This window comes from Moschus berezovskii, chromosome 18, assembly GCF_049115385.1.
Source record: "Moschus berezovskii isolate FMDL1 chromosome 18, NW_MosBer_1.0, whole genome shotgun sequence".
In the NCBI taxonomy this organism is placed as follows: Eukaryota; Metazoa; Chordata; class Mammalia; order Artiodactyla; family Moschidae; genus Moschus; species Moschus berezovskii.
The window spans coordinates 25,102,768-25,118,951 of NC_142477.1; positions in this window are offsets into that span (position 1 = coordinate 25,102,768).

The window sequence follows — 16,184 nt, forward strand, 5'->3', positions numbered from 1 at the left end:
GCTTCTGTTTCATCACTGGCAGCTGGCAGTAACTCCAGAAATACAAGCCAAGAAATGATTAGAAGAACAAAAGACTGATCAGATGAATGGAAACCAACCAAATCAAATGTTACAGCTGTTTACTTTTTCTTTCCTTTGTGGCAACAATAATCTTGTCTTATTTCCATATACTCAAAACCACTAGACCATTCAGATATGACCTCAATCAAATTCCTTATGATTATACAGTGGAAGTGAGAAATAGATTTAAGGGACTAGATCTGATTGATAGAGTGCCTGATGAACTCTGGATGGAGGTTCGTGACATTGTACAGGAGATAGGGACCAAGACCATCCCCATGGAAAAGAAATGCAAAAGAGCGAAATGGCTGTCTGAGGAGGCCTTACAAATAGCTGTGAAAAGAAGAGAGGCGAAAAGCAAAGGAGAAAAGGAAAGATATAAGCATCTGAATGCAGAGTTCCAAAGAATAGCAAGGAGAGATAAGAAAGACTTCCTCAGTGATCAATGCAAAGAAATAGAGGAAAACAACAGAATAGGAAAAACAAGAGAGCTCTTCAAGAAAATTAGAGATACCAAGGGAACATTTCATGCAAAGATGGGCTCGATAAAGGACAGAAATGGTATGGACCTAACAGAAGCAGAAGATATTAAAAAGAGGTGGCAGGAATACACAGAAGAACTGTACAAAAAAGATCTTCACGACCAAGATAGTCACGATAATGTGATCACTGACCTAGAGCCAGACATCTTGGAATGTGAAGTCAAGTGGGCCTTAGAAAGCATCACTACGAACAAAGCTAGTGGAGGTGATGGAATTCCAGTTGAGCTATTTCAAGTCTTGAAAGATGATGCTGTGAAAGTGCTGCACTCAATATGCCAGCAGATTTGGAAAACTCAGCAGTGGCCACAGGACTGGAAGAGGTCAGTCTTCATTCCAATCCCAAAGAAAGGTAATGCCAAAGAATGCTAAAACTACCGCACAATTGCACTCATCTCACACGCTAGTAAAGTCATGCTCAAAATTCTCCAAGCCAGGCTTCAGCAGTATATAAACCGTGAACTCCCAGATGTTCAAGCAGGTTTTAGAAAAGGCAGAGGCACCAGAGATCAAATTGCCAACATCCGCTGGATCATGGAGAAAGCAAGAGAGTTTCAGAAAAACATCTATTTCTGCTTCATTGACTATGCCAAAGCCTTTGACTGTGTGGATCACAATAAACTGTGGAACATTCTGAAAGAGATGGGAACCCCAGACCACCTGACCTGCCTCTTGAGAAACCTGTATGCAGGTCAGGAAGCAACAGTTAGAACTGGACATGGAACAACAGACTGGTTCCAAATAGGAAAAGGTGTACGTCAAGGTTGTATATTGTCACCTTGCTTATTTAACTTATATGCAGAGTACATCATGAGGAACGCTGGGCTGGAAGAAGCACAAGCTGGAATCAAGATTGCCGGGAGAAATATCAATAACCTCAGATATGCAGATGACACTACCCTTATGGCAGAAAGTGAAGAGGAACTCAAAAGCCTCTTGATGAAAGTGAAAGAGGAGAGTGAAAAGGTTGGCTTGAAGCTCAACATTCAGAAAACAAAGATCATGGCATCTGGTCCCATCACTTCATGGGAAATAGATGGAAAAACAGTGGAAACAGTGTCAGACTTTATTTTTTTGGGCTCCAAAATCACTACAGATGCTGATTGCAGCCATGAAATTAAAAGACGCTTGCTCCTTGGAAGTAAAGTTATGACCAACCTTGATAGTATATTAAAAAGCAGAGACATTACTTTGCCAACCAAGGTCCGTCTAGTCAAGGCAATGGTTTTTCCCGTGGTCATGTATGGATGTGAGAGTTGGACTGTGAAGAAGGCTGACCGCCGAAGAATCGATGCTTTTGAACTGTGGTGTTGGAGAAGACTCTTGAGAGTCCCTTATACTGCAAGGAGATCCAACCAGTCCATTCTGGAGGAGATCAATCCTGGATGTTCATTGGAGGGACTGATGCTAAAGCTGAAACTGCAATACTTTGGCCACCTCATGCGACGAGTTGACTCACTGGAAAAGACTCTGATGCTGGGAAAGGTTGGGGGCGGGAGGAGAAGGGGACGACGGAGAATGAGATGGCTGGATGGCATCACGGACTCTGTGGACATGAGTTTGAGTGAACTCCGGGAGTTGGTGATGGACAGGGAGGCCTGGCGTGCTGTGATTCATGGGGTCGCGGAGAGTCGGACACGACTGAGCGACTGAACTGAACTGAATGCTACTGTTATACCAAATTACTCATAACTGTCTATTCTCAACCTTATTGCTTCCTGAGGAATCTCCTCTCTGTCCCTTTTGTCTGAACTGTTTAGTTTTTTGTTCTTCAATCTCACCTCACGTATAAGGTTCATTGAAATTGTTCTTTGCTGCTCCCTTAGTATGTTGTAATTGTTCCCAGTTCTACTAAATCTTTTCAGCGGTAGTTACACTCTTTCAGAATCACAGAAGTGTGGGCTAATCAAGGCCAATACAATGTCTTCCTTATTTATTATGGTTTACCTAACTCTTGCAATAGTGCCTGATAGCGTTATAAATTATTAGTACTGGGAATAAACTAATGAATGTTGCTGCCTTTGCATGAATCATGCCATAGAAAATCTCTGCCTAACCATTTTAATAAATGTAGTCAATTGCAGAGATGCCTAAGGCAGTAGGCAAGATTTGTAGTGAAGTAAACAAGACATAATTGCCAGAAGGCAGACTCGTGTAATTGAATGTGCATAGGCTTTATATTTTAAAAAATCACACTTTGGTTGTACAATTAGGTACTTTATGACCTTGGGAAGTGAGTATAATCATTTTCCATTCTCCCTATGAAAGAGAACAATATATTTTTGTTTTGTTCTTGTGAGAATACGTAAGATAGCAGGATGGAAAAGACTAACAATCACTGGCACATAGGAAACATTCAAAGGATGCTACGTTAACTCTCTTTAACTTTTATGGAGAGACTTAAAAACCTTGGGCCTGATCTCAGCTCTGCCATTTACAGTTGGTTGACCTTGAATAGGTTATGTAAAATCTTGGATTCTTTGTTTGTATCATCTGCAATAGACTCACAACAGCACCATATGGGTGTTGTGGACATTAAATTCTATCTCAAAGTGTTTAGTAGAATTACTTTTACAGCAAAATGTTTAGTTGAATTGTAGTTATACATAGTAGCTCGACAATGAATTAACCAGTTTAATATAAAAAATGTTAACTAAAAGCTTGTCGGGCTATGACCCGAAAAACAGGGAACAACTGAGTAGGTACCAAGGACCCTAGAATCTTGAAACCTGGTGCTAAACTAGCTCTTCAGGATTCACTGGAGTTTCTGGAATTGGTTTGGCCAGCCTTAGTCTGTCTCCCACATGAACTATATAAGACCTGGAGTTAATGACTCTGAGAAGAAGATTCCATGGCAGAGATGTTCAGAGTGTTCACGTTACTCTCCAGTACTTTGTTGTTGTTCAGGCACTAAGTTGTGTCCGACTCTTTGTGACCCCAAGGACTACAGGTCACCAGGCTTCCTTATCCTTTACTGTTTCCCCAGAGTTGATTCAAACTCATGTCCATTGAGTTGATGATGTCATCCAACCAATTCATCCTCTGTTGTCTGAGGCATCTGTTTAAATGTCACCTATGGGTCATCAAATTGTAAGAAAGCAAGTCACATCAGATTGTACCAGTCTTCCTCCCATACCAGCTCCCTCCCACAAGCCAACAAAATTGGATCAGGCCTAAATTGGATAAAGTTTTAAATATTCAATATTTACAATGCAGTGTACTGGCTTTCTTGTTTAAAACTAGTATTGCATGCATCTATGCATCAGTTCAGTTCAGTTCAGTCGCTCAGTCGTATCCGACTCTTTGCAACCCCATGAATCACAGCACGCCAGGCCTCCCTGTCCATCACCAACTACCGGAGTTCACTCAAACTCATGTCCATCGAGTCGGTGATGCCATCCAGCCATCTCATTCTCTGTCGTCCCCGTCTATGCATACTTGCATAAAATTGCTTCGATTGTGTCTTTATGAACTATAGCCCGCCAGGCTCCTCTGTCCTTGGGATTCTCCAGGCAAGAATACCAGAGTGGGTTGCCAGTACCTCCTCCAGAGGATCTTCCCAATCCAAGAATTGAGCCCACGTCTCTTATATCTACTGCATTGGTAGACAGGTTCTTAACCACTAGCACCACCTATTAAATTGCTTAAAATCAAACAGATAAAATACTTAAGTAATCATTGCAAACAACTGATGAAGTTAAAGTGTTCTATTTTCTATTGTATGCAAAATGGTAAAAAGAACAAATTTTTAAGGGAAAAATAGTAAATCCGTTATTAAATTGACATACTGTCATATCAATTTCATTCAATGAAATACTGTGTTAGTGATGTATTGCAGCTACTGTAAGAGATGTTTAAAACAATAAGGGCTTCTTTTGAGTTTTAGCAGCACACCAGGCTCTTCTGTTATCCACAATCTCCTGAAGTTTGCTCAGATTCATGTCCACTGAGTCAGTGATGCTGCCTGAACATCTTACACTCTGCTGTCCCTTTCTTCTTTTGCCTTCAATCTTTCCCAGCATTAGGGTCTTTTCCAATGAGTAGGCTCTTCATATTCGGTGGCCAAAGTACTAGAACTTCAGCTTCAACATCAGTCTTTCCAATGGGGTATCCAGAGTTCATTTCCTTTAATATTGACTGGTTTAATCTCCTTGAAGTCCAAGGGACTCTTGAGAGTCTTTTCCAGTACCATAGTTTGAAAGCATCAATTCTTTGGTGCTCAGCCTTCTTTATGGTCCAACCCTCACATCCGTATATGACTACAGGAAAAAAAAAACAAACACATATCTTTGACTCTATGGATCTTTGTCAGCAAAGTGATGTCTCTGCTTTTCAATGTGCTGTCTAGGTTTGTCATAGCTTTCCTCCTAAAGAGCTAGCATCTTTTAATTTCATGGCTGAAGTCACTGTTTGCAGTGATTTTGGAGACCAAGAAAATAAAGTCTGCCAATGATTCCACTTTTTCCCCTTCTATTTACCATGAAGTGATGGAACCAAATGCCATGATCTTAGTTTTTTTTTTAATGTTGCGATTCAATCCATCTTTTAATTTCTCATGTTTCACCCTCAATAAGAGATTCTTTAGTTCCTCTTCATTTTCTGCAATTATGGTGGTATTATCTGCATATCTGCAATAATATCTGAGATATTGTTGATGTTTCTCTTCAAATTCTTGATTCCAATTTATGATTGATCCAGTCTGGCGTTTCATGTGATTTGCTCTACATAGAAGCTAAATAAGCAGGATGACAATATACAACCTTATGGTATTTCTTTTCCAATTTTGAACCAGTCTGTTGTTCCATGTCCAGTTCTAACTGTTGCTTTTTGGCCTTCATACAGACTTCTTCTGAGACAGATAAGATGATCTCGTACTTCCATCTCTTTAAAAATTTTCCGCAGTTTGTTGTGATCTACGTAGTCAATAAAGTGGAAGTAGATGTTTTCCTGAAACTCCCTTGCTTTCTCCATGATCCAACAAATGCTGGCAATTTGATCTCTGGTTCCTCTGCCTCTTTGAAATCCAGCTTGTATATCTGGAAGTCCTCAGTTCATGTACTGCTAAAGCCTAGCGTGAAGAATTTCAGCATAACATTGCTATTATGTGAAATGGGCACAATTGTATGATAGCAGTTTGAACATTCTTTGGGATTGGAATGAAGACTGAACTTTTCCAGTCCTGTGGCCACTGCTGAGTTTTCTAAATTTGCTGGCATATTGAGTGCAGCACTCTTAACAGCTGCACTTTTAGGATTTTAAATAACTCAGCAGGAATTCTGTCACCTCCACTAACTTCTTTCATAGAGAGTACTAATATCACTGCTGCTGCTGCTGCTGCTAAGTCACTTCAGCCGTGTCCGACTCTGTGTGACCCCATAGACGGAAGCCCACCAGGCTCCCCCTTCCCTGGGATTCTCCAGGCAAGAACACTGGAGTGGGTTGCCATTTCCTTCTCTGATGTGTGAAAGTGAAAAGTGAAAGTGAAGTTGCTCAGTCATGTCTGACTCGTAGCGACCCCATGGACTGCAGCTTACCAGGCTCCGCCGTCCATGGGATTTTCTAGGCAAGAGTACTGGAGTGACTTGCCATTGCCTTCTCCGACTAATATCACTAAATATGCCTAATTCTGAATGTTTCAATATATTTTTTCTTGTGGAAATTACCAGTGTTTTGCTATGATTGGATGAGATGGACAACTATTGGAATCATAAACCATGTGGCAACGGAGATAGAGTCAATCAACACTTGAGTGGCAACATCTGCACCAAGAAAGTGATCACTGCAAAGAAATTGTGGTTGTATAGCTTTATTCTGGTGTAATTAAAAATAAAAGGAGGAAGAGATATAAAGATGCAGGGAAGGGAAAAGGGGGACTATAAGTTTAAGTGATTTGGCAAAAATACAGAACTTTGATGACATAAAATCTCAATGGTTTTATTGCTTGTAGAACCTCAGTTCCCTTTGCATATTGTTTTCTTGTACGTACTGACAGATTTCTAGCTTTCTCAAGCATTTTTGTGTTCATTGACAGGTATGTTTGTCAATACATATTTGTATGTATGTATGTAAATATGTATGCAATTATTTATAATTATCATTCTTAGTTCTTGTTCTTGATGCTGGATGGTGGGCGGTGTGTGTGTTTGGATTTTTTTTCCTGATATTATAAAAGGATATGTTCATTTCATTGTGTATCCCAGGTGACACTATTGGTAGAAAACATACCTGCCAATGCCAGAGACATAAGAGGAATGGGTTTTATCCCTGGGTCAGGAAGATCCCTTTTAGAAGGGAAACCATCTCCAGTATGCTTTCTTGGAGATTCCCATGGACAGAGGAGCCTGCCAGGCTACAGTCCATGGAGTCGCAAAGAGTCAGACATGACTGAAGCAACTTAATACACACGTATCCACTTCATTAAGAGCTACTGTCATGTGGGCATTTTGGGGGGTCTTCTCTAGCATAAGTTAAACAAACAGCCTCTGGTACTGGTGGCTATTTAGCAAAGTTCACCTGCTACATAAGAACAAAAGACATTTATTTTAAAATCTGAGTCATGTAGCTATTCCCAGTCCTTTTATTTGCTTTTACAATCCAAACCACCATTGGGACATGTCACAAAAAAGAATTATCATTGCCTATAATTAGACATTTAATATACTGACTCATGAGAAGTTTTTAGACATCCAAGGCATCCATGAGTCAATTATATTTCTAATCTTTATAACTCTACTAAAAACAGTGCTGCTGAGAATCATTACTCCTGACTAATAGCAAAGCATAATTATTAGAAGAAAAAGCCTATATTTCTCTTTGATTTCTAACTGCATGCACGTATACCAATTGCTACAGAGTTTATTCAGCTGGACATCTGGGACCTCGACCTGCATATTTACAGCTGCTCCAGACAGAAAATCTTCTCCATGTCGATATATTCAATGCAGCCAAGCAACAAAAATGACAATTTACAGTTGGTGGCCCTCTGAACTTTCCTCCTGTCCTTGAGCTTTAATGAAATGATATATCTTAGTGGAATCTATAGCACCAGAAGTTTCAGTTTCCATAAGTATGCCTTTCAGTATGAAATTGCTTTTATTTGGATTTCACATTTTCAGAAATTTACCAAGATAAACTTTGAAAAGTTGTGACTCTCTACTATATTTCCTCCATCCTCCCATTCTCATTTGTATTGCAATGCTCAGCTACTGACTTTGTAATAGCAAATGAGCCTTGCAGAAAACTCCATCCAGAGAGTCATGTTCTTCTATAAACGTGATAATTACCCCCATTTGACTGCTGATTCATTCGGCCTTCCTATGGGTAATTAAGAACCACAGAGCTGTGGTAATCACCTAACCACATGGTATTCTGAACATTTGCAACATCCTATTTAAATCACACCAATTTAATTAAATACATCCTGCAAAAGATTTTTTTTTAAATCAAAAGGTGATCATTTTTTTTTTTAAATTTACACTTGAAGGTTGAAGCCAGGTATGATATTTTTCCTTGGTGGAATATTATTATCAGTCAACATGTATTGTTGTACTAATTAACTATATAACTTAGCTGTTTCTCATTTTCTTACAATGTGTGTGAGAAAATTTTCTGTTTCCTTATGTAAAAACAATAGAGAATTTCAGACATGTATCTTTATTTTAATACATTACAAAGAAGCTTTTATTTTATACTAGATGCTTGTTTTACATGGCTGAAAGAAAAGGAAAAAAGACTGTTCATAAAAGACAGAATGATTGAAGAATTCAATTCTTGTAGGTAATGTTACTTTTCTCAGTGATTCTATTTGATTAGTTGGTTAAATTGATTTTGATTATGTTTCAGTTTTCATTTATGTTAGAATAATTCAACGTAACATAAAATTGAATTATATTAGTGTTTTGCATTTGCATAAAATTTGATATTTGCAGACTTGAGCGTTCCACTCTATCTATAAATGAATACTATGGCATTTATTCCAAAAACTTAAATCTCCATTGTAAGATGGCAAATGAATGGGGGCTGGGGAGGAAAAGATGACTTTATCAGCATTATTTAATCTCCTGACTTCTTTGCCAAAGTATCTGACTTTTCTCCCCTTTTCAACAATGAGCTGAGGAATGATGGTTTCCTCCAAGAACTTCAGGGGATAAATCCCACTCTCAAAGAAAACATCAGAAGACATCTGATGTGAGGTTTCTGTGAAAGATTATGCTAATGTATTTACGATTCCATCCTAGCTCAGTTGGTAAAGAATCTGCCTGCAATGCAGGAGACCCAGGTTTGATCCCTGGGTGGGAAAGAGAAGGAAATGGCAACCCACTCCATATTCTTGGCTGGGAAATTCCAAGGACAGAAGATCCTGATGTGCTACAGTTCACAGGGTCACAAGAGTCAGACATGACTTAGCAACTAAACCAACCAGAGAAAACTAAAAGACCACTTAATTACTTTGGGGTAATGGACACTGTCAAAAGGAGACTTGGAACAGTGGCAGCTGTAATGGAACCATATTATCTTAAGAGAGTCAACCAAGAGAATCAAACCAATTCAGATTCTTCCACTGCTGAGCTACGGAATTAAACACTCTGCCACCAGTTTAGCTTCCTCCACGACTTTTTACAGTGAGATGATCAACAACTTAATGATGGACACATTTTCTATTTCTTATAAAGATGATAAAAATAAAAGGGATATCATAGAAATGTTGGACACAGTCCGGCTTACAGAATATTTTCTCTGATAATGCTCCTAACCTCTTTCTGCCCCTGAGAGGGAGCAGTGACTTATCTAATTGATATATTTTTTTGGGGAAAAAATCAATAATGATGACCAGTTGAGCTGTATCTTTTTCCTCTTAGGAAGAAGATGCCATCCTGCCATTGGGTGGGTGAGTCTGTCTCATCCTAGGATTTGGAGTCAGGAAGTGCTTTTAGGCTCTTATTCTCAAATTAGGCACTCTTCATTTGCTGTTAGATATTTCAGTCTCCTCCTTCTTTGTCAATTAATTCAATAGCTGGGTGGAGAAACAGAATGTTTTTATTGGTGCCTTGTTAGTAACAGCTACAGATTGAGTTAGTGATTAAAACACAAATGACTTCTTCAGTTCATTTTTTTGCAATCTATTTTGAACATACATATGGATTACTTAAATGATGGCATTTTCAAGCTGATAAACAATTTCTCCCCAATAGCCAACTCCTCACTCCAGATGTGAAAAAAAAAATTTCCATTGTTAATCTGGTTTCATTCTTCAGATCTTTTTTTCTCTTTCCTCTTTCTATTGATCATAAAGCCTTGTCTCTTTTATCTGTGGGATGTTTTTGGAGGATTTCTTTCTCCTTTGCCACTTCAACTACTTTTCTCTGGCTTTATCATATAAATCACTGTAACAAACTCCTAAATACATAAAAATATATAAGAAATCTTGAATTTAAAAAATAAGTGGCTATTAATTTTTACTGTACCAATAGTTAATTGGAGTTCTGCAGTCCGTGGGGTCCCAAAGAGTTGGACACGACTGAGAGACTGATTTGAACTGAACTGAATAGCTAATTGTATGACTTTGAGGTCTAAACCCATGATTTCTCTGTCCTGAATACTATCCCCCACTCCTAATTCTATCCTGCATTTTGCTCCAACAGTTCCAGCACTGGATACTGTTAAGTACTTTGATATTACATGCTGCACTTGAATGGAATTTTGTTTTAAGAAAAGTAAGACTCTTAAGGTTTTAAATCACATATTATTTGACTTTGTATTCCCAACATCTGTTGCAATATTTAACCTATAACTGTTAAACAAATAGTTCCTGAATTAATATTAACCCATGGCATTTCAATGTTTATTAGTCTCATAATCTGTTAATAAAGAAGACTATCCAACCTTTTCTCCTTACTGTTACTACTGTATTCCAGATTATATAATTCAAAGGTGACATGCACAACAAGGGCAGCAGTAGACATCATAACTACGGACATCATTTTTAACATGAGAAAGAAAGGGACTATATATAGATCTTATTTGACTTATCATGGGGTTCAGTTCAGTTCAGTCGCTCAGTCGTGTCCGACTCTCTGCGACCCCATGAATCACAGCACGCCAGGCCTCCCTGTCCATCACCAACTCCCGGAGTACACTCAAACTCATGTCCACAGAGTCGGTGATGCCATCCAGCCATCTCATTCTCCGTCATCCCCTTCTCCTCCCGCCCCCAACCTTTCCCAGCATCAGAGTCTTTTCCAGTGAGTCAACTCGTCGCATGAGGTAGCCAAAGTATTGGAGTTTCAGCTTTAGCATCAGTCCCTCCAATCAACATCCAGGATTGATCTCCTTTAGAATGGACTGGTTGGATCTCCTTGCAGTATAAGGGACTCTCAAGAGTCTTCTCCAACACCACAGTTCAAAAGCATCGATTCTTCGGTGATCAGCTTTCTTCACAGTCCAACTCTCACATCCATACATGACCACGGGAAAAACCATTGCCTTGACTAGATGGACCTTGGTTGGCAAAGTAATGTCTTTGCTTTTTAATATACTATCAAGGTTGGTCAAAACTTTCCTTCCAAGGAGCAAGCGTCTTTTAATTTCATGGCTGCAATCAGCATCTGCAGTGATTTTGGAGCCCAAAAAAATAAAGTCTGACACTGCTTCCACTGTTTTTCCATCTATTTCCCATGAAGTGATGGGACCAGATGCCATGATCTTTGTTTTCTGAATGTTGAGCTTCAAGCCAACCTTTTCACTCTCCTCTTTCACTTTCATCAAGAGGCTTTTGAGTTCCTCTTCACTTTCTGCCATAAGGGTGGTGTCATCTGCGTATCTGAGGTTATTGATATTTCTCCCAGCAATCTTGATTCCAGCTTGTGCTTCTTCCAGCCCAGCGTTCCTCATGATGTACTCTGCATATAAGTTAAATAAGCAAGGTGACAATATACAACCTTGACGTACACCTTTTCCTATTTAGAATCAGTCTGTTGTTCCATGTCCAGTTCTAACTGTTGCTTCCTGACCTGCATACAGGTTTCTCAAGAGGCAGGTCAGGTGTTCTGGGATTCCCATCTCTTTCAGAATGTTCCACAGTTTATTGTGATCGACACAGTCAAAGGCTTTGGCATAGTCAATGAAGCAGAAATAGATGTTTTTCTGAAACTCTCTTGCTTTCTACATTCTGCTAAACCATTGTAAGCTGAAAATTTTGGCAAATCACAATGCATTTAACACACCTAACCTACTAAATATCATAGCTTTTCCTGGATAAACTCACATTCAGAACATATACATTGGCCTACAGTTGGCCAAAATCATCTGAAACAAAGTCTTCCTTATAATGAAGTGCTGAATATCCTATGTAATTTATTGAATGCTACAGCTGGATAGTGAAAAACAGAATGAGTGTACACATTCAGAACAGTTGTAAATGTATCAAGGTTTTTTTCTGTCAGATGATGAGGCTGACTGGGAGCAGCATCTCACTGCCACTGCCCAACATACTGAGAGGGCTGCTGTGTACCACATATCATTAACCCAGGAAAAGATCAAAATACAGTTTCTACTGAATGTATGTTGCTTTCATATCATGGTAAAGTTGAAGAACCATTAAGTCGAATCATCATAAATAAGGGAGTGTCTACATATAAAAGTAGGTAGAAATAAATACTGCAGTGGTCATGTCTATGATTTTTTCCCCTTAAAGAGAATGTCAAATATGAAGCAGGGTATGGAGCTGAAAAAATGGATCACAGAAGACAAATAAGCTTGTCATAAATCTGTCATTAGAGGCTTGCCAGGTGGTGTTAGTGGTAAAGAACCCTCTTGCCATTGCCGGGAAATGTAAGAGATGTGGATTCGATCCCTGGGTTGGGAAGATCCCCTGGAAGAGGAAATGACAACCCTCTCCAGTATTCTTGCCTGAAAAATCTCATGGACAGAGGATCCTGGCAGGCTACAGTCCATGGGATCATCGAGTTAGACATGACAGAGCAAATAATACTGCCACTACCTAAATTTGTCATTAGTTTTGAAGATAGGTTGAAACAGAAAGCTCATATTTATTTATTAAATTTTGAGTTTTACAATACCTCAAAAATTTTAATAGAATTGCTTAGAGTAGTGGTAATAGTGGCAGTTGCTCAGTCCTGAACAACTCTTTGTGATCCCATGAATGGTAGCCTGCCAGGCTCCTCTGTTCATAGGATTTTCCAGGCAAGAATACTGGAGTAGGTTGCCATGCTGTCTCTCCAGGGAATCTTCCTGAACCAGGGATTGAATCCACATCTCTTACATCTCCTGGATTGACAGGCAGGTTCTTAACCACTAGGAAGCCCCTAGAATGCAAATCACAGATCTCATTTTTTTTTGTTCCCATTGTGATTTTGATGTGCTCTAAATTGAGATTCTGGCACCACTCTTCTCGTCAATTAAAGACTAACATTTTTAATTTGGTACATTTCAGGCAGACAGGGAATGGCAAAGCTCCAAATCCCAATAAAGTTCAATTCATTTAAAATGCATCATCCTCTGGAACCATCAGTGGTATCTATTGCTTTTGCTGTTCTGTAGCTAAGTCATGTCCGACTTTTTATGACCTCATGAAATGTAGCATGCCAAGATTCTCTGCCCTTCACTATCTTCTAAAGTTTGCCCAGACTCATGTCCCTTGTAGGTGGGAGAATTGGAATCAAAATGTCAGAATCCTGATTAGCTCTTTTTTCTAATTACAATTCCCATTTCTCCAACAGGACTGCTCTGAGGCGGGCAATGAGATAATTTGGCAATACTTTTCACATTCTGAACTGTTATAGCTACTTTATTAATATTTCAAAATAAATCTTCCACTCTGATCTTATTTTATTATTCAACTCTCCACTCCTGCCAATTACAATTTAAAGCATGTGAAATTTGACCCATCATTCAGGAAATCGGACCATTTACATATCTAGGACCTGGGGAAAGTCACTTCACCTCTGTACGTCTCAATTTTCTTATCTATCAGTTCAGTTCAGTCACTCAGTAGTGTCTGACTTTTTGCGACCACATGACTGCAGCATGCCAAGCTTCCCTGTCCATCACCAACTGCCCGGGCCTGCTCAAACTCATGTCCATCGAGTCTGTGATGCCATTCAACATCTTTTTCTGTCTTCCCCTTCTCCCACCTTCAATCTTGCCCAGCATCAGGATCTTTTCCAGTGAGTCAATTCTTTGCCTCAGGTGGCCAAAGTATTGGAGCTTCAGCATCAGTTCTTCCAATGAATATTCAGGATTGATTTCCTGTAGGATTCATTGGTTTGATCTTCTTGCAGTTCAAGGAACTCCTAAGAGGCTTCTCCAACACCACAGTTTAAAAGCATCAGTTCTTCAGTGCTCAGCATTGTTTATGGTCCAACTCTCTCATCCATGCATGACTACTGGTAAAACCATAGCTTTGACTATATGGATCTTTGTCGACAAAGTAGTGTCTCTGCTTTTGAATATGCTGTCTAGTTTGGTCATAGCTTTCCTTCCAAGGAGCAAGCATCTTTTAATTTCATGGCTGCAGTGATTTTGGAGCCCAAGAAAATAAAATCTGTCACTATTTTCATTGTTTCCCCATTTATTTGCCATGAAGGCCAAAGAATTGATGCTTTTGAACTGTGGTGCTGGAGAAGACTCTTGAGAGTCCCTTGGACTGCAAGGAGATCCAACTAGTCCATTCTAAAGGAGATCAATCCTGGGTGTTCATTGGAAGGACTGATGCTAAAGCTGAAACTCCAATACTTTGGCCACCTCAAGCGACGAGTTGACTCACTGGAAAAGACTCTGATGCTGGGAAGGATTGGGGGAGGGAGGAGAAGGGGACGACAGAGAATGAGATGGCTGGATGGCTTCACTGACTCAATGGACATGAGTTTGAGTGAACTCCGGGAGTTGGTGATGGACAGGGAGGCCTGGCGTGCTGTGATTCATGGGGTCGCAAATAGTCAGACATGACTGAGCGACTGAACTGAACTGAACTGAATGGGACTGGATGCCATGATCTTTCTTTGTTAAATGTTGAGTTTTAAGCCAACTTTTTCACTCTCCTCTTTCACTTTCATCAAGAGGCTCTCTAGTTCCTCTTTTTTCTGCCATAAGGGTGGTGTCATCTGCATATCTGAGGTTATTGATATTTCCCCCAGCAATCATTCTTGTCTATGCAAGAACTAGAAAGCCAGCCATAGAGCTATCATTTTGAAATGGAATAATGCATTAACTCTATGCCAGTTACATAATAATAAATGCACATAATTAGTAGATAATAGTTTTTAAAGCTGATAATGCTGATTAATCTTCTCATGCCTATTTTAAAGTCTTCTGGTTTCACATTATCTGTTTTTTGCCAGTCTCAATCTAAACATAACCAGTGTTACGGCTGGATTGGCCCTTGTGGTTCTTAATATAATTGCAAGATGCCCTTAGCAATAACCATCAGGAAACTCTGAAAGAGAAAGGTTTATGACTCACAAGTCCTGGAAATTACACGACACATCTGGGATCACAGAGTGAGGCCACAGGGAAAGTGTCACCAAAAATTCACCCTTTCTATACACGGGTCAGTCAGTTCATTCGCTCAGTCATGTTTGACTCTTTGAGACCCCATGGACAGCAGCATGACAGGCTTCCCTGTCCATCACCAAACTCCGAGCTTGCTCAAACTCATTTCCATCAAGTTGATGATGCCATCCATTTATCTCATCCTCTGTCATTCCATTTTCCTCCTGCTTTCAATCTTTCCCAATATCAGAGTCTTTTCCAAGGAGTCATTTCTTTGCATCAGGTGGCCAAAGTATTGGACCTTCAACTTCAGCATCAGTCCTTCCAATGAATATTCAGGACTGATTTTCTTTAAGATTGACTGGTTTGATCCTATACACGGGTATCTGTGCTGAATCCTGTCTTGGAGACAGAGTTTTGGGTGAAGTAGAACCAAAAATAGCTTAATCGTTTTGCTAGGCTTCCCTGGTAGCTCAGCTGGTAAAGAATCCGTCTGTAGTGCAGGAGACCCTGGTTTTACTCCTGGGTCAGGAATATCCTCTGGAGTGGGATAGGCTACCCACTCCTATATTCTTGGGGATCCCTGGTAAAGAATCCGCCTGCAATGTGGGAGATATGGATTCAATCCCTGGGTTGGGAAGAAGGACATGGCACCCAGTACATTATTCTTGCCTGGAGAATTCCCATGGAGACAGGAACCTCATGGACTAGAGTCCATGGTGTTGCAAAGAGTCAGACATGACTAACTGACTACTAGACACAGCACATTGCTTTGTCAGGAAAAAAGGGGTCACATGGGCTCTTGCCTTCAAATCTATGTGTCCCAATTAAAGGAGCTTGGTGAACCTTTATGGCAATGGTTCAAGGAGATGAAGCTAAGATTAGAGTGTGTGGGGGGCCTGAAGTGCTTTAATCTCATCTCAGATGATCTTGAAGATCTTTTCTGGTTTCTTTAATCTGTCCTCAGGTGGAGAATCTGACATTCTCGATTGTTGGGCTTTAATTCTGTGCCATTGTTCAGTCACTAAGTCGTGTCTGACTCTTTGTGACCCCATGGACTGCAACAAGTTAGGCCTC